This window comes from Microcaecilia unicolor, chromosome 8, assembly GCF_901765095.1.
Source record: "Microcaecilia unicolor chromosome 8, aMicUni1.1, whole genome shotgun sequence".
Taxonomy (NCBI): domain Eukaryota; kingdom Metazoa; phylum Chordata; class Amphibia; order Gymnophiona; family Siphonopidae; genus Microcaecilia; species Microcaecilia unicolor.
In genome coordinates this window covers 71895171-71914612 of record NC_044038.1, presented here as the reverse complement: position 1 = coordinate 71914612, position 19442 = coordinate 71895171, and the positions used below count along the sequence as shown (strand labels likewise).

The 19442-nt window shown below is 44.2% G+C and overlaps 1 protein-coding gene across 7 annotated transcripts in view; it reads left to right on the top strand.

The window, feature by feature from the left end:
• Positions 1–4311: 4311 nt before the first annotated feature.
• Positions 4312–19442, top strand: part of ARHGEF1 (Rho guanine nucleotide exchange factor 1) — a 187669-nt gene continuing 172538 nt past the window's right edge. For 6 of the 7 annotated variants that reach the window (XM_030213023.1, XM_030213027.1, XM_030213028.1 and 3 more), the window contains exons 1-2: positions 4312–4482; positions 16085–16399. The gene's annotated coding sequence lies outside the window, so the exon portion shown is untranslated. The remainder of the gene's footprint in view (positions 4483–16084; positions 16400–19442) is intronic. The other variant, XM_030213024.1, reaches the window with a different exon arrangement.

The window sequence follows — 19442 nt, the reverse complement described above, 5'->3', positions numbered from 1 at the left end:
ACAGAGTGAATGAAAAAGAAAGAACGTGATTTGGTGGAGCGAGGGGAAGGAAGAGACAGAGATGAATGAGGGTAGAAGGACAGGGACTAGAAGGGATCTGGGGGAAGGACTGAGTGGATGACCAGAAACTAGAAGGGAGGTGGGGGACAGACTGAAAGGGGAGTAAGGGTAGGACAACAGGGAACCAGAAGTGAAGTGGGAGAAGGAGGGGAATGAGGGTGGGACAAGAGGAAACCAGAAGGGAGGTGGGGGGAAGGAGTGGGACTTGAAGGGATGTCAGGGAGGGAGGAGGGGGACCTGAAGGGAGGTGAGGGTGAGGGAAGGACAGGGAAGGACTAAGAAGGGAATAAGGGTAGGATGGGAAATCTGAACCAATGTAGAGGAAGGACTGAGGAGAGAATGGGGGTAGGAGGATGGGAAACCTGAATGAAGATGGCAGAGATAAAGAAAGTGATAAATTTAGGTTTTGACTTTCTTTTTTTTATTTTGCAGGTTTCCACTTGTAAATTCATTATCCTAGCTAATTTCGTTCAAGCTTTTAGATTGCATAGTTTAATAAAAAGTGCATTTCATAAAATTATTCACAAAAGGCCTTTTGTAGTGAAAGCTTCCACTTTTCCGTGAGAGTTTTCTGAAATGTATTTTCTCTAAATTAATAGAGAACCACTGAATCTCATCAGGACCTAGTCATTAGCCTTGACACTGGGAGCTCACCCCATCCCCCTCTCTCTCTGTCTCTCTCTCAGTCTGCTCTCTTCCATGCCCAGCACTCTCTCTCTCTCAGAATGCCACTTTCATACTCCTTCTATCACATCACCTTCTTTCAGGCAGTCTCTCTGCCTGCCTGCCTGTCTCTCTCTCTCTTCTGACTGGTCACATTCTCTCAGCTGGAGGCTTGTTCAGAGGACTTACCACTGGGAAAGTGTCAAAACCTAATCTAAGTCCATGACCTATCACCTATGAAAGACTCCTGAGAAAATTAAAAAGGGCTTGGTGGGCAAGGGAAGTTGCATGAGGGGTGTTATGTGGCATATGTAGTAGATGAGGTTCTCTCTTCCCCTTCTTCTTCCCATTCTTGTGGACATTATCTCTCTTTCTATTGTTTCCCACAGAACTGCCTCCCCTGGAAGTTGCCAACCTGTTGGTTTTCAGTCAGTCTGGCTGGGTTTTGTATGGCTAGGCCAACTGCTGGGTGACTTTTTGTATTGGCAATAGAAAAGCTGGCTTTCTTAGGACAGTAACAGAAAGTAGGATGCATAGGCCGGGCCCACAGCTGCAACCTGAAGCAGCAGGAGGACTCAGGAGTCAGTGATCACACAGTTATATGCCCTGGCCCTACTTGGCCCAAGTAGCCCAATCAGCATTGGGCTGGCCACCCCCTCCTCTCCCTTCCCCTAAAATCACCTGTATTCACTATTCAGGGCTGCTGAGAGACAAAGCAAGGCCTGGGGCAGGACTGGACCGCTGCACGCATCCCTCTGCCACGCCCCCTGCCCCCCACACTCGGGCCACCACCCCCACACCTTTCGTCCTCGCTCTGTCCTCTCCTGCGTTGCTTCTGTCCCTGCTGGGAGTCAGAACTGGATGATTGCATTAATGCGATATTGTGTTAATTCAATCATCCAAGTCCTGGGCAGAACGCAGGAGCAGGAGAGGACAGACTCAGAAGCAGGTAAGAAGTTTGCCGGCGCTGAGCCTGGGCTGCCCCTTTAAGGCTTGGCCTGGGGAATTTTGCCCCCCCCCCATGCCACCCCTTCCAGTGGCCCTGATAGTATTCATTGGTGGCCATGAGGGTCAGCACTCAAACAAAAAGGGATGGGTCATGGAGCCTCACATTCAAGCTCTCTGTAAGGTGCTGCTAGTTCTTAATCACCTCCCCTCCCCCCACACCAAAGTAGCAGAAAATGCACATCAGAGGAGGAAGGAGCAGCAAAGCCTTACAGCGCACTTGTGCATGAAGCTCTGTAACCCGTCCTCTTTCATTTGAGTGCAGCCACTTGCAGCCACTAATGAATACAGAAGGTTTAGGGAAGGGGATGGAACAGTGGGTAAGGAAGAACTAGGAAGTGTTGGAGGACCATGACCAAGAGGGAGGGGAGATGAGAGAGATTGAGAGAAGCTGGATTACATTGTGGAAGAGGAAGGAAGAGAGAAGCTGAATATGGAGGGATATATTCACAGAGGAAAGATACTGGACATGGGGAAAGCAGAGAGACAGATAGACATGATGATACTGGACATAGGGGATAGGGACAGAGAAGCGCCTGCTTCAGGAGCCTTAAGATGTTCCAAAGGTTTATGAACTTTACGTTTAGACTGCTGTAGCAGATTTTGGAAGTATTATTTTGTATCATTTGGATTGCAACATCCAATAACTTAACCACACAAGAAACTTTGTTTTCTTTTCTATATAAACCTTTGGAACATCTTAAGGCTCCTGAAGCAGGCACATAGGCGCCGAAGCACGGCTGCTGTGTCGAGCCACTTGATGCTCTTAAATAAAGACTTTGTAGTGTTAAACGTCTCCCTGGTTTATTGGAAGGGCTAGATCATCCTACTCCTTTTTTGGTTTAGAAAAGTAAAATGACCAGACAACAAAGGTAGAAAAAATAATTTTATTTTCTGTTTAGTGATTAGAATTGCCAGGTTTTGGAATATACATTTGCCTGCTGGGTTCCAGGGCCTAAATTTAGGAGGAGACCCCAGATTCACTACCAGACTGTGCCTTCTTCAGCTTCAAGCAGGATACAGCCCTCTTTGGCATTTGTCCTGGTTGTGCCCCTCTAACACCATCCTTGACATCTGCTATCTTTATATTTTGTACAATACAGGGGGACATGCAAGGTCTGTCTTCCAGAGGTTTCAGTTTAATCTCTGTCTACATATTTATATTTCTAGTTTGTGGCCATTTATTCTGTATTTGGTATCTGTATTCTGTGTACATGACCATGGTAATCTGTTTGCATTAATTTTCTAGGTAACTATCTGTAGTAATTTAGCTTCTTCAGTTTTCCCAATAGATGTATTGATGTTCTAATGTCCATTGTAATATTTACGGTGCTGCCTTTTCATAGCGTGTCCTTGTTTTGGAAGATTGTGCTAATATGCCAAGTTTGCTCTAGGAACTGAGAGACTTTTTTTGTACTGGTACTGAGAGGGTTCGTGGTTTGACCTTGTGGGGCATACTTAACAGTATGTGCCCAGAAGTGCAGTGCTAATATCAGCCATGATTCTGGAGGGCTGGTAGGCAGTAGGGAACACAAGGAAAGCTCCTGCTGTTGTGTTGCATTGCTCTGATGAACCCAGGGGTGGATTTATGTGTACTGTGGCCCCTAAGCTGTAATATTTAAGATGCCCCCTTCAGTTAAGTAGGGAGTAAATTTTAGGTTTAATAGTTTTCCATGCTAGTGAATCATGAGGCCCTAAGCTGTAGTTTGCCTAACTTAGATGTAAATCTGGCCTCAGACAAGCCAGTTGGTGGAAAGAGCCAAACTGGGGCCAAGGCTGCAGTGATGAGTTGGACTGTGTTCATAAGGGCTGGAGGAGTCAGAATGCGTATTTTCCCTAATCTAAAACCTCAGCATTTCTGTGCTGGTGCCTCTCTGCGAACAGGGCTGGTGTTAGTCATCCAGGGGCCCAAGGCAAAAAATGTGGATGAAACCCTAAAGCCCGTCTTTAGGCAAGCTTGGGGTCCTCTGTGGAATGGAGGGCATGGAGGCCCAGGGCTGTTGCCTTTATTGTCACTCACTGTCAGCCCTGTCGGTGAGTCTGAGCATGGTAGCCACTATATGGTTCTCTCTCTTTCCCAAATTGGTTTCCTAGTTATTGGAAACCTGTGCCATCTCCCTCCCCTGCAAACTCCCTTTCTCCATTGCTATTTAAATTCCCTGGTATAGCCTTCAAAAGCACAGAACAGTCCTAGACCTCTTTCACCCAAGCATGCTTTAAGCATGAAGTGAGTGAATGCATCATTTTTTTCTTCTTCTTGAAAACATGAATGCTTAAAGCTATGATGACTGGTTCCACTGCTCATAAATTTCCAGTTTTCTCGAGGTTACCATGTGTCAAGTATAAGTAGGCATTCAGAACAGTATCTCTATGTATAAACTGGGACAAGACCAGGAACGGCTCAGCCAGGCCTTGGTGACCTGAATTCATTTTGGTACCCCTATTTGCAGCCTTCCTGCCCAGGATTCTGTATCCCCCATACTGCACCTGCGTGCAGGGAGGAAGCAGGTTTGCATTGCATGTCATATGACGCAGTGGTGGTGGAGTGAAGTTAGTGCAGGAAGCTCAGAGAGAAGAGCTCAAGGTCCGGAAAAGAGTCTCGCGCCTGCTTCCTGCCATGAAGCCAGCTCTCTGTACCAGCTGCAGCAGAGACAAAGAAAGCAATTCAGCCAAGGATAAGTGAGTCCGGGGACTGCAGGAGGCTACAGCTGCTTCCTGCCTGACACTTACCTGCAACTGGGACAGAGAAATCAGGTAACAACTCAGCTTCATGAATCCTGCTACTGAAAGTGAAGGGAGGGGGCACTGCACTGGCGGGTCTGCTGTGCTGAAGAGGGGCCGTAAAAGGGGAACGAGGAGCAAATCTTCCGAGAAGGGGCTGAGAACAGTTGTAGGACCTAAGGTACCCATAGTTGGCAGTGGGCTGCTAAGGCAGAGCCTCCTCTGGGGGCTGTGTCCGAATACACCCAGAAATATAGGTTTAGGATATTTATTGTCCTGTGTTTTCTCATGGATGGAATTTCTTAGTGTACGATAAAAAAGATTATACATTTTTTGGTTGTAAAAATGGTCTCTGTAGCTGTCAATTGCATTTAACTTATAATTCTTGGTTCTCTTTAGGGTAGGGATATATGGCCCCTTTTGTTACCCAAAGGTAACAACATCTTTAATGTCATTGGAAGACACAGGACTTTCCAATGACTTCACGTCACTTATTATTATTATTATTAGCATTTGTATAGCGCTACCAGACGCACGCAGCGCTGAACACCTGACACAGAAAGACAGTCCCTGCTCCATAGAGCTTACACTTAGGAGCCAGTCCTGCTCTTGCCTCAGTGCATCTATGGACTTCTAGTTCTAATTTTGTTTTTTAAAAACAGGATCTGTATTTCCATACACAGAGTAAACCTGACCAAGGTAATCTGAAGTATTCTGGTGTCATGTGTGAATAGGTAGCAGTGGAGAAGTATAGTTTCTGCCAACAGGGCCCCTGAGTGCCTATAGTGGCAGCAGGTGGGGACTAGTACCAAAATTTTAGTTCCTGTCATAAGGAGGCATCATTTTCCCTTGCTGAGGATGAACAGTTTCCTCTGCAGAAATACAGAGGTGCATTTCTTAGGCCAGTGGTTCTCAACGCTGTCTTTACGACAAACCTAGTCAGGTTTGTAGGGTAGTGAATATGCAGTGAAACAACAATCTGTTAGCACAGGTAGGTTTGGAAACTGTGCATCAAAGGACTTTCTTGTTTGTTTCTGTATTATTTGTTTTATATGATTTATGTATGTTCATTTGTACTCTGCTCTAGATAAGAGTGGAATATAAATTGTAATAAAATGAAATGAAAAAAACACATTTGCATGCACTTCCTCCATTGTAGGCAAATTCATTTCATGTATGTTCATTGTGGGTATCCTGAAAACCTGACTGGCTAAATGTGTGTCCTGAGGACTGGGTTGAGAACCACTGGCTTAGTCCAGTGGTCTTCACTCACAGCCCCTGGAAGCTGCCAACAGGTCAGGTTTTCAGGTTAACCCTAAAAAATATGTATGACAGAGATTTGCATACAACGGAGGTAGTAAGCCTTCAAATCTCTCATGCATATTCATTAGGATTATCAAGAAAACCTACTGTTGATGGCCTTCGAGGACTGGGAGTGAACACCACTGGCTTATGTATGTTGTGTGTATGTTATGTATGCAAACCCATACTACACACAGGGCACGAGTATGGCATAGGTGTGCCTAGGGCCCAAATGCCTAGGAGGGGCCCTCTTAGATGTGTATATCAGTAGTTCCCAAGGCTGATATATCTGTTTATTTATTGACTGATTGATTGGGCTTTATTAACAGCCTTTATGAGGAGATTAATCCGGCAGTATATAGCAGGTACAGCTTGACATAAAATTTATGATTTTGCTAACAGCATAACAATAGTAAAATGACCAAAATAAGCATAAATATAATCAATGAGGTAAATTTGGAGATGGCAAATTGAATCCTACTAATAGGACTAACTTGATTCAGTATCAGAAATATACACAGTTAATAGCACTGTAAGACAATCATATAATTAGCCTACTTAGAGGGGCATAATCGAACGAAAACGTCTATCTCTATGGGCGTTTATCTCCGAGAACGGGTCCGTGAAGGGGCGGACCGAACCGTATTTTCGAAAAAAATAGACGTCCATGTTTTATTCGACAATTTGTGAGCTGGGCGTTTTTGTTTGTCAGCGATAATGGAAAATGAAAGCGCCCAGCTCAAAAATGAACAAGGCATTTGTTCGTGGGAGGGGCCAGGATTCGTAGTGCACTGGTCCCCCTCACATGCCAGGACACCAACCGGGCACCCTAGGGGGCACTTTTACAAAAACAAAAAAAAAGGTAAAAAAGCTCCCAGGTGCATAGCACCCTTCCCTTGTGTGTTGAGCCCCCCAAATCCCCCTCAAAACCCACTGCCCACAAGTCTACACCATTACTATAGCCCTAAGGGGTGAAGGGGGGCACCTACATGTGGGTACAGTGGGTTTGGGGGGTTGGACGACTAATAAGCATTAAGCAGCACAATTATAACAGGTAGGGGGGATAGGCCTGGGTCCACCTGCCTGAAGTCCACTGCACCCCCTAACAACTGCTCCAGGGACCTGCATACTGCTGCCAGGGAGGTGGGTATGACATTTGATGGTGAAAATAAAAAGTTGTGAAACATCATTTTTTTTGTGGTGGGAGGGGGTTAGTGACCACTGGGGGAGTCAGGGGAGGTCATCCCCGATTCCCTCTGGGGGTAATTTGGTCATTTAGGGCACTTTTTGGGGCCTTATTTGTGAAAAAACAGGGTCCAGGAAAAGTGCCCTAAATTCTAGCTACAAACGCATACTTTTTTTCCATTATCGGCGAAAGGCGCCCATCTCTGTTCGGGTGATAACCATGCCCCAGTCCCGCCTTCACCACGCCTCCGACACGCCCCTGTCAACTTTGTACGCTTCCACGATGGAGTGCAGTTGAAAACGTCCAAGTTCGGCTTTCGATTATACCGCGTTATTCGTTTTTGTGAGATAAACGTCCATCTCCCGATTTAGGTCGGAACTTGGGCGTTTTTCTCGTTCAATTATAAGCAGGTTAGTCTCCTCATACTTGTTATACCAGGCCACATGTCTACATCATCTGCTAGAGCAAGAGAAATACTGAAGATATGAAGGTAACACCAGCCCCCTGTAGAAGCAATAAAGTTATCTCTGGGCTGTTTTTCTCTAGATCCATCTACTGGAAGGGAGGCATAACCCCACTTGCCTGGGTTGATCTGGCAAGGACGATAAAGAAATATGATAAATGACAACTGAACATGAATGATACCATAATAGGCAGAATGGAAGAACATTCATATAACAGATATGATACCCACAATTTCAGCACAATACAATGAAACACCTTGATAGGCGCATTAGAATATTCAAATAACATAGATATGATGCTAAAGCTGTTCACATAATACAATGAAATGCCTTATGGGCACACATTAGAATATTCAAGTAAGACAGACATGGTACGGTCATTGTTTGTACAATACAATAAAAATATCTTTCTAGGTGGTTAAGGGGGCAAGTTCAGTTAAGATATACAGACAGGGTAAGATGGGTAGTACAAAAGTCCTTCAAATGAATAGATGGGTAGCTAAACTGAAGGCAGGTAATATATGCCCTGGGGTTCTACATGGAATGTTGCTACTCTTTGGGATTCTGAATGGAATCTTGTTACTCTTTGGGGTTCTACATAGAATGACGCTACTATTTGGGTTTCTGTCAGGCACTTGTGACTTGGATTGGCCACTGTTGAAAACAGGATACTGGGCTAGATGGACCATTGGTCTGATCCAGTATGACTAGGCTTCTGTTCTTATATACAACTGAATAAGCTGTGCAGCATGCTAGATATTTGCCTTGTTAAGTCAATTACTGGCAGACAGAAGAGGACGAAAAAGAACTACAAGCCTCAGAACCACATTAGGGCAGTAGCCCCCACACCTGTACCGGGGGACCTTCAGCCATTCGGACTTTCAAAATGTCCACAATTAATATGCATGAAGTGTGTTTTTGTCAAGGATATCCTGAAAACCTGACTGATTGTGGATTTCTCACAACCAGTTTGGGAATCACTGCACTAGACTGGCTTGTCCTGAAAAGCTAGAACCAGTTAGCAATGTGGAGCTGTGCAGATAAAGGTCTGTAGTTCTATAATATAGCACTATATACATATCAACACTTAGGATAGTATGTTATTTCTAGGGTCTATGAGAGTGTGGGATGGTATGACTCCAGCTGCTCTCTTAGCATGGTCTGAAAGAGCAGCTTAGCATGTGAAGGATGGGGTTCTGTCCTTGATGGAATATGAAAATAAAGCCTTCAATCTTCAAGGCAATATTTTAACTGTTATTGTATAAAGGTGTTAGTTCCAATGACTCTCATAACATAGTAAATGACTACAGATAAAGAGCAGTGTGGTCCACCAAAGGGGAGATGCTTAAAACTTAACGGGCCAGCAACGTGAGCTTTTGACCGGTTCAAACCGGTTTAGCGAGCAGGGAATCCAGTGATGAATGCACAAATGAGTTCTGCGGGCTTTTTACTGTTCATGGCAGCACACACCGGGAATCATAAGCTAATGTATGTAAATGAGCTGTTCAGTATTCAAATGTGCATTTCAAGGGATGCACAGCAGTTTCTGAGGGATGCACAGAAAGGACCACCTCCCTTTAGCGATAGAAAATTAACGGGAGGTCTGGAGCAACCGTATCATGACAGTAGCTTTTCGGCGGAGCAGTCTGCTATGTTTGCATGTAGGTTTCCTCCATCTTTGAACTGGATTTCAATTAAAGAAATAAAAAATCACATGGCCCCGGGTACAAAGCAGTAACATCCGACCCCCTGCTAGTTCCCGAGAAAGGAAGCCTTCTCTGCAGCTATGAGTCTTGCCCATCAAGCTTCTGTCCAAAATGTCTAGGAAACATCTCTCACCGGAGTCACACCGCCTCTCTAGAGTCACATCGCTGGGCCCTGGAATCTCTGGCTGGAACCGCACCGCAGGGTCTGGAAATCCCTCACCCCAAGCTACAGCTGCTAGAGCTTCGAACTGTTGACAGGATTTCTTCCTGGCTCTTGCCCCCTCATTACAGTGCACCAGGCAGCCAGGGCAGTTGTCTTTAGCTGTGGCAGTATTTTGAAAGGAAAAAAAAAAGCTACACATGACTTACACGCAGCTTGAATGCGTGCATGAAAGCTGTGTGTAGCACATGCTGAATGAGCATGCGCAGAGCAGCCACACTTAGCGATTGACTGCGCTGTGCATTGGCAGCCTAGTGATTGCCTTGCCCCCTACCGAGCTGCTCATTGTTTTTGTGTGCAGCTCATTTGCCTCCAGTTTTTTTTGTTAGCATCACTCACTATTAATTAGTGAGGTAGAAATAGAGGGTGGTGCTTTACAGGGACTTCTGTGCATCGGTCCCCAAATCTGCCCATTAAGGTAGTAATTGCTGCTTCATTCATTCCCCACCCCCTCCTCCTTGCTTTTCATTAGGGCTGTAAGGTTTTTCTCACCAGTAATTCAGGCAGCCAGAACAGAATCATAGCCAATTACAGTTACAGGAATTTCCTTGCCTCATCGCAGAGTGCTAGAGTTTCTTACAAGTGACAACAGTGGGAAAACACTTGGCAATGTCTCCCTAAGCAGAGAAAAGAGAAACACCTGACAGTAGTTAATTGAAAGATGGAAGAGCAGTCTGGAAAAACTGAACACTCCTCAAACATTTGTGGTTGAGCACAGAAATGTGTGAAGTTCTTGTCCCACAATGAAACTTAGTTAAAAGTGATACATTACATTGATTAGTATCCTATTATACATTAACAACCTACATTCCATTGTATTTTACTTACTAGCCTAACAGGAAGGTAATGAATTTTGGAAAGCCATGAGCAATGTGGAGGCAAGGGAAGAGTAGCTTAGTGGTTAGTGCAGTGGGCTGAGAAAGGGAAACTAGGTTAAATTCCCACTGCAGCTCTTTGTGACTCTGGTCAAAGTCACTTAACTCTCTATTACCCCAGATATAATACTTACATTATGAGCCCACTAGGAACAGAGAAAGTACCTGCATACAATAAATGTAGAACAACTTTGACTGTACCACAGAAAGGCAAAGTACAGGCACAAAGCAGACACAAAGTCCAGAAGAGTCTTGATTCAAAATCAATCCAAAAAGACCCAATGTGGCCACGTTTCACCTAAAAAGGCTGCATCAGGGGTATAACAAAGAACTAATAAAGCAAAACGTATATAAAATTAAATACATAACAAGCATATCAAATATAACAAAAACAATAAATTATCCTTAAAATGCATATATGGTAATAAAAAGTGACTCTAGTCAGAAATAAATAATTTAACCTAATAGCTATAATCATATAAATTAGCAAAAATATAAATCTAATAACTATAAAAATCATATAAATTAGCAAAAATATAAACATATATATATATATTGTGCTGTTTGTTTTAACATGTAATTTTGTTTTTATCATGTACATGTTTATATTTTTTGCTAATTTATATGCTTTTTATAGTTGGTAGGTTAATTTATTTATTTATTTCTTATTAGTGTCACTTTTTATTATCATATATGTGTTTTAAGGATATTTTATTGTTTTTCTTATATTTGATATGCATGTTTTTATGTATTTAATTGTATATTTGTTTTGTTTAATTAGTTCTTTGTTCTACCCCTGATGCAGCCTTTTTAGGTGAAACGTGATCACATCGGTCTTGTTGAATAAAGATTGATTTTGAATCAAGAGTCTTCTGGACTTTGTGTCTGCTTTGTGTGTGTACATTCTGTTTGCTGCAGATGACACACTTCTTCGCTGTGTTTGGTGTCCCACAGAAAGGCAAAGCATCAAATCCCATTACCCTTAATGCTTACATGCACACATTTATTTCACATTTACCAAGTAATCTGGTTTTGGTCCCCCTCCTAGTTTTTTTGTTTGTTTTTTATCATCTTTATTTACTGGGGTGTCAATGTCAATGTATCACGTTTATACCACAATATCCTTTTGCAGGTTCACAGCAGTTTACAAAAGAGAATAGGAGTTTACATCACACAAAATAGCGTCAATAATACATGCAAGAGAAAAATATCAATGATCAGTTTCTAAAGAAGAAGGTTTTCCATTTTTTTTCCGAAAAACTAAATAGGCACTCTCTGACCTTATAGAAGAGGGTAGAGAAACTACTACAAAAGGAAACACATTGACAAATTTCAAAGCACGCATCCCTCTAGGACTAGGAAAACCAAATAATAACAATTCCTGTATACGGGAGGATCGACTGATTAGAAAATAAAAAAACAAGGTACCCAGCAATACCGATGTGCACCCATAGATCACTTGAAACAACAAACAATCTGATTTAAATGTCACACGCTTGTATATAGGAAGCCAGTGCAGTACTATCAAGCATGGAAAAATTAGTTCATACCTGCTAATTTTCTTTCCATTAGTCCTAACAGATCAATCCAGAGACTTGTGGGCTATGTCCATCTACTAGCAGGTGGAGATAGAGAGAACACGAGAGCTCTGCCTTTTAGCAGCCTGTCCAGCAGGTATTGTTGATACCAAAGCAGAGAACTACATGAATCTGAAAAAGAGAATCCTGCCTCTCGAAAGACATAGTCGTACAAAAACATCAACACTAGAACAAGAAAACCCGAACTCAAAGAACTTAGAACAAGCCAGCTGGCTGAAGCTGTGATTACATGCACCGTAGACTAAAATGCCAGACCAATGTCAAGGCAGGAATAAGCCCTTGCCTCTCACAACCATGCTTGTTTGTCTTTTGTCCTTTTTTTTTTTTAATATAAAGAGTTAAAGTTTCTTTGTGAACTACTTCTACTGAAGACCCCACCTAGAGAGCCAGAAGACAGAATTGACCAAGCACAATACCCCAAAGGCCACATTGCACCGAGTCAACACATCCAACCTGTAGTACTTCACAAAGGTATGGACCGAGGACCAAGTAGCTGAGCAACAAATCTCCTCAATTGAAGCAGCCTGTGCCTCTGCATGGGACACATCTTGCGCCCTGGTCGAATGCGCCTTCAACTGGCTAGGCGGAGCCTTCCCCGCCAAAATGTTGACCGACGAAACGGCCTTCCTCAACCACTGGGCATTGGTAACCTTGGATGCTAGCTCCCCTTTATTGTCACCAGCAAACAGGACAAAGAGATGATCAGAATGATGGAAATCATTGCTGACTTCCAAATAGCGAAGAAACACCCTACGGACATCTAGGCACCGAAGGGCTCGAAAATCCTCTGGGTAATCCTCCCAATAAAACGAGGGGAGCATGATTGGCTGATTCAAATGGAATGTGGAGACCACCTTTGTATGAAAGGAAGTAACTGTCCTCACCGCCATACTTGCTTACGTAAAATGGAGGAATGGGTCCCTGCAAGAAAGTGCCTGCAGTTCCAACACCCACTGGGCCGATGCCATGGCCACCAGAATACCTGTCTTCAGAGTCAGATTCTTCAGGGAAATGGTACCCAATGGCTCAAAGGGCATCTGTTGTAAGTCCCTCAGCACCAAACTGAGCTACCACTCCGGACAAAACGGACACCGAGGGGGGCAGAGATGGTTAACCCACGGAAGAAACCGAGACACATCCGGTGTGATGCCAGGGAACTCCCCTGAATATGGCCCCTGAAACAGGCTAGTGCTGCCACTTGCATCTTTAGGGAATTCAATGCCAACTGCTTTGGCAGGCTGTCCTGCAAAAATGACAAAATGTGACCCAATGATGCCGAACATGGGGCTACGCCCCTGTGCATACACCAGGCTTCAAAGGTCTTCCACACCCATGCATATGCCACAGAAGTAGACTTCTTCCATGCATGGGGTAGCATGGTAATCATAAGACCACATAGCCCTTTTTTCGCAGGTTGGCACTCTCAAGAACCACGCCATAAGACCAAAGGGGGAGGGATCATCCATGAGCACTGGACCTTGCGACAGGAGCACCCCATGGGCGTAGACTGGGGGGGCGAGGGGGGGGGCATTGCCCCCCCCCAAATGACGACGTTGCAGCGACGAATGGGCAGGCAGCGCTGCGGTAGTAAGTAAAAACAAGGAGGCAGGTTCGACTCCGCCCTTCACTTCCCTGCCCTCTCAGCGTCCCGCCCGCCCGAAAGGAAATGACATCAGAAGAAGGTGGGACGCAGAGGGCAGGGAAGTGAAGGGCGGAGTCGAACCTGCCTCGTTGTTGCTTTTACTACCGCAGCGCTGCCTGCCTGTTCGTCGCTGCGACTTCGGGAGTGGAATGGAAGTGAGCCAGCCTATCTCGTCCACTGTAAGTAAGGAAGATATCACTGTTTCCACTCCCCCGCGCAGCCGTCGCCGTTCACTTAATACAGCAAGCAAACCTGTGAGCTGCTTCATCCATGTTGTCGTTTTACAGATGCTGCGAAGGGGGAGAGAGGGGAGAGACGCTGGATAGAAGGGGGGAGGGGATGGACAGAAACAGGATGGGCAGGGGAGAGAGGAGAATTGCTGGACGACAGGGATTGATGGAGGGGACAGGGGAGAGAGGAAATTTGCTGGAGATGGATGGAGGAGAGGGCAGGGGAGAATGGAGAGTTGCTGGACGGAGTGGAGGGCAGGGGAAGGAGGAGAATTGCTGGACATGGATAGATGGAGGGAAAAGGGGAGAGAGGAAATTTGCTGGAGATGGATGGATGGAGGAGAGGGCAGGGGAGTGGAGAGTTGCTGGAGGAGAAATGTTGGATATGGATGGAGAGGAAATGATGCATTTAAGGGCTGGATCGGAACACTTTGAGGGCAGATACTGAAACTGGAGGAAGGATAGGGACAGGGCTACAGATGGTAGACTGGACGCATAAAGACACAGGAGGATGGTGGACATGGTGAGTGAAAAAATATCAAATGGAAAGAAGATACTGGGACCAAAGCGAATAGAAAAACGAACTGATCAGACAACACACTGCCTCATCCTCTCCTCTCAACATAACAAGTACAAACCCACAACCATAAATATCCCAGGACACACCCTCCCTACCTCAGACAGCTTGAAAATACTGGGCGTCACACTCAACTGCAACCTTACTCTCGAGAGGCAAGTAAACTGTGTAATAAAGAAAATGTTCTATTCAATGTGGAAGCTCAAGCGATTAAAACCTTTCTTCCCAAGGGAAACCTTTCGAAACCTAATACAATCAATGGTCCTAAGTCATGCAGATTATTGCAACGTAATCTACGCGGGATGCAAAGAACAACTCACAAAAAAACTCCAGACCTCCCAAAACACAGCAGCCAGGTTGCTATTCATCAAAACACCCTTCGAAAGTGCCAAACCCCTTTGAGAAAAGCTGCATTGGCTTCCACTCAAAGAACGGATCATCTTCAAAATCTGCACTCTAGTCCACAAAATTATATATGGCGAAGTCCCTGGATACATGACAGACCTTATAGATCTACCAATAAGTACATAAGTACATAAGTAATGCCATACTGGGAAAAGACCAAGGGTCCATCGAGCCCAGCATCCTGTCCACGACAGCGGCCAATCCAGGCCAAGGGCACCTGGCAAGCTTCCCAAACGTACAAACATTCTATACATGTTATTCCTGGAATTTTGGATTTTTCCAAGTCCGTTTAGTAGCGGTTTATGGACTTGTCCTTTATGAATCCGTCCAACCCCTTTTTAAACTCTGCTAAGCTAACCGCCTTCACCACTTTCTCCGGCAACGAATTCCAGAGTTTAATTACACGTTAGGTGAAGAAAAATTTTCTCCGATTTGTTTTAAATTTACTACACTGTAGTTTCATCGCATGCCCCCTAGTCCTAGTATTTTTGGAAAGCGTGAACAGACGCTTCACATCCACCTGTTCCACTCCACTCATTATTTTATATACCTCTATCAAGAAACAGAGTCAGATCGTCAAGATCATACCTAAACCTACACTACCCAAATTGCAAAGGTCTGAAATACAAAACAACTTACGCATTCGCCTTCTCCTACATAAGCGCACAACTATGGAATGGCCTCCCAAAAGCTGTGAAAACAATCCATGACCACCTGAACTTCAGGAAATCACTGAAAAACAACCTCTTCAAAAAGGCCTACCCCAACGACCCTACATAAACCTCTTCACCAAGCAACACAGCATGACTAATGATCGTACTGGACAACACACAACCTTCATCCCTTCTGACCCTCTACATATACCTCATTCGATCACCATACAACCTTGTATTTGTTCAACTGACTGGGTAAACGCCTTTTACAGTACTATGTAAGTCACATTGAGCCTGCAAATAGGTGGGAAAATGTGGGGAACAAATGCAACAAATAAATAAAGTATCTTCTTTTTCATTAGATGTATGGACAGGGGGAAAATGATGTTTAAATGCTCCCAGGTTTCAACCTAATTACATTTTTGTAACCTTTGTACTTATAAATGGAAACGCTGAATGTTGAGTACCTGATTTTCATAACAGACCATGCCTGTTTTGGTGACCCTTTACTAAGTGAAAATATTTCTGCACGAATACAAGGAGTCCCTACTAGCCCCTCCAAATGACACACCGATAATGACACACTGATTACGATTTAAAACAAATTAGTACCCTAACCGATGGAAACCGATACTTCCTCGTTGTACATCCGTATACTGCACAAACCGGCATGTTTGAAAATATAAGTGAGATCAACTAAAAATGCCACCAACAATAAAGAACGACAACGAGGATGCAGCAGCTGATAGGTTTGCTTGTTTTGTTTTGGTTATACAGGGATGACGGCTGCGCGGGGGAGGCGAAGCTGAATCGACTTCAACGTTTTGACGTCGTGCCGCCGCCTGAGCGCAATGTAACATCTTGGCATGGGCGTTTTCGCTCAGTGCGTTGAATTATTGAAGAAAGGAGGAGGTGGTACCTACTGCCATCCCCGTGGGATTCCCGCAAACCCCGTTCTTACTGGGCGTTCCGCTCGCCTGTGATACAACTTCCTGTTTCCGGCAAGGCGAGATGCTTCGGAGGGAGAGAAGCTAAACCTGCTTGGGTGCACCGTAGAAAGGAAACTAAGGGATTGTTGGTGGGCAACCTCAGGTATGAATTTGACGACATGGGGGCGGGGAGCGGTGTTTGAGGGAGAAGTGCCGGATCGCGGACAAGGAGAAGAGTGGAAGACAGGTGGTAGATCACGGGGAGGAGAGATCGGTTCCCCGAATGAGTGTGAGAGCAGCTAAATCCGTGACACACGCCTAATGCTTGTGACTTTCAAGCTCATTTTCAAAGCACTTAGCCTCCCAAAGTTCCATAGAAACCTATGGAACTTAGCCTCCCAAAGTGCTTTGAAAATATGCCTCTTGGTATCTTTGATAAAGATGTTCACAGTCACAGATAAGGGCCAAATTTGTCCTATCCAGTTGTCTCTGGCTACACCTCTCTAGCTTGGAATATTGCCCTGGCCAGATCTTTACCCTGATTCTCTTTTAGCTGAGGAAGGCTCCCAGCTGGCAGCTGTATAACTTGACCGTCTGTATGAGTTTGCTCTTTATTGTTATTAGTTGAGAAGTGTTACTTTAGGGGCTCATTTTCAAAGCACTTAGCCTTCCAAAGTTCCATAGAAACCTATGGAACTTTGGAAGGCTAAGTGCTTTGGAAATATGCATTAAACCATCCAGCTGCCCATTCCAGGCAGTTTGGCACCTCTGCTACTTTCCGCCAATCTCATGTAAGACTGGACCAGTGCCCTGCCGTCATTCCTTCTAGTCACCCTTGCCACACATTCCTGCTAGGATCTTGATGTAGCGCTAGCCCTCTTCAGTGGAAGTGTGTATGTATGTATTGTTAATTTCCCATGCTTGACCCCTCATCAGTCTGTGATAAGTGAGAATATTTGTTTCCATACATAGCTGGCATGTATGGGTAGACTAGATAGGCCGTCTTTATGTGTTGTCATTTGCTGAAACATTTCTTTTTCATAGCTACATCAAACCCTTAGTCCCCGCTCTTTTCTTTGCTCTATCTCCTCCTTGCTTTCCCTTAGCAGTACTGGTCCTGTTTTATCCTAAACGTTTATTTATTAAATTCACTTTGAGATATAGAATGTTGGCAGTGTTGTGCTGCTTGGCTCATTTCTTTCCTGTTCTTTGACGCTGGTTGCCCATTATTTGATGCATCAGATTTAGACCTGGAGTTACTAAGATGTAGTAAAATATTATTTTACCACAGGGTTCACTAACCTGTGGCATCTCGATACTACAGGTTAGTCATTTCTGTAGTAAATTTAATTTTGTGTTGCCTTGAATATCTTGAACTCTGCAAATATAGTGGGTCTGCTATCATTTTAAAGGGCCAGAACAGTGCTTACTAATACGTCCACATTTCCCTCTTGATCCCCTATTATAGTAACCTTCCACCCCCTGTATCCCGTTGACACTTACATGTGGTCTCCCTAGTGGCTAGTGAGGGGGCAGGAACGGACCTTGCTGCCATGTTGGCTCCTGGATTTAAAATGATAACCTCAGGCCCATAGTAATAATCTCACAGTGCTGCTACTAGGAGCCTCTAAGCCCAGAGATTACCCTCCCCGGCCATCTCTGCTCCGAGCCATATGTACTCAATGTATGTCTCGTAGATACAAATTGGGAAAAATCCTTCATTACATCTGGCCCTTTATGTCCAAGGAGAAAATGCTTAGTACCAAGGCCCTATAACAGGTATAATCGCCAGAATCAAGTTTAGTGCAAAACTACTTACAATGTCAACACAATACGTAATAGAACATTTTAATAGACAGTATGTTATAAAGAGTAAGAGGAGTTAGAAAATGAGGTGATAATTTAAAGAAAGATGCAATTGTTTGTTCTTTGTGGTAGTTCCTTCACTAATCTCTTCTTTGGGCTTTGTCCTTTCTTCATGGCTTACCTTTGAGGTTGTAATGAAGGAATCTGCTCCCACTGCCTCGAAGTGTCAGTAAGGTAATCTTTTGCTGCCCTTGAGCCTTTGCTGTATCTGGAAAAAAAAAGGTGTGAGCTAAATTCTGTGTTCTGGGCCAGTGCCTCACTAATTCGCCCTTTAATCTAGTCCTGTATAACCTCCAAACTGCTGATCATTTTTTTTCCATTTATTTCAAGTCCCTTTTAATTTTCCACCCTGTTACTGATTTTTGTGTCATCTGTACACAGATATGTTTTCCATTAAGTTCCTTTGCTGTCTAAAAGTATTGAAAAGCACTGGTCCTAGCACTGAGCCCAAAGTGCCCCCAATGGTCATGTTTTCATCAGGTGAACTCCATTACCAGAGCCCGATGTAAGATTTTGGTGCCCATAGGCAATGCTGAGGGATACAGAGGGCTTACCTCTCTTGAAGTTCAGAAAACAGGGAAATCGTGCCTTCCTTAGATGTGAGAAAAGGCTCATCCTTAGTTCATCCTTAGTCCAGCGCCACTGCTCCTGGTCCTAAGTATTTTGCTCCTTCAAAATTTGGCATCAAAGACAATTGCCTACCTCCAGACATCTGTTATTCATCTTTCTGATTCCTCATCAAGTTAATAGCTTTCTCTTAGTTGCCTTCTGATTAGTTTGTTTACTAGGGTTCTAAGAGACACTGTGTCAAAGACCTTCTTGTAGTGCTGATAGGCCACATCCACTGTAGCCCCCAATCTACCACTTTTATTAGGTCATCAGAGACCACACAAATGCTTCTTCTTGTGAATCTAGTGTATATCAGGTCTTGTAATTCTTTGTTTCAAGGTGCTTCACTCATTTTCTTTGGTAGGGTTTGCATAGCTTTTGTTTGTTTTTTGCAGGTCTGTAATTATCTATAGTCTGGGCTCCTGTAGTCCTTTCATAATTCCATGGTTTATTGTTTATTTTGAGTTTGCTAAACCACCTTATTTGTACCCTAAGTCAAGATGGTTTACTGTCATAAAATGGAATAAGGAAAAGAACTCCATAACAATGGTTCTGCAGGAAGGGAATAATTCTACAGCTCTTGTCAAAACTGTGCGATCACTGTCTGAATCATGGAAGCCGAGGGCTGTGTCAGGCATGCATGGAGGTTTTCACAATCCCACCACCTGAGATTGGCAGGAGGAGAAGGAGAGCAGATTGTGTCTGCCTTCTCTACTGCCCAGGACCTGAGT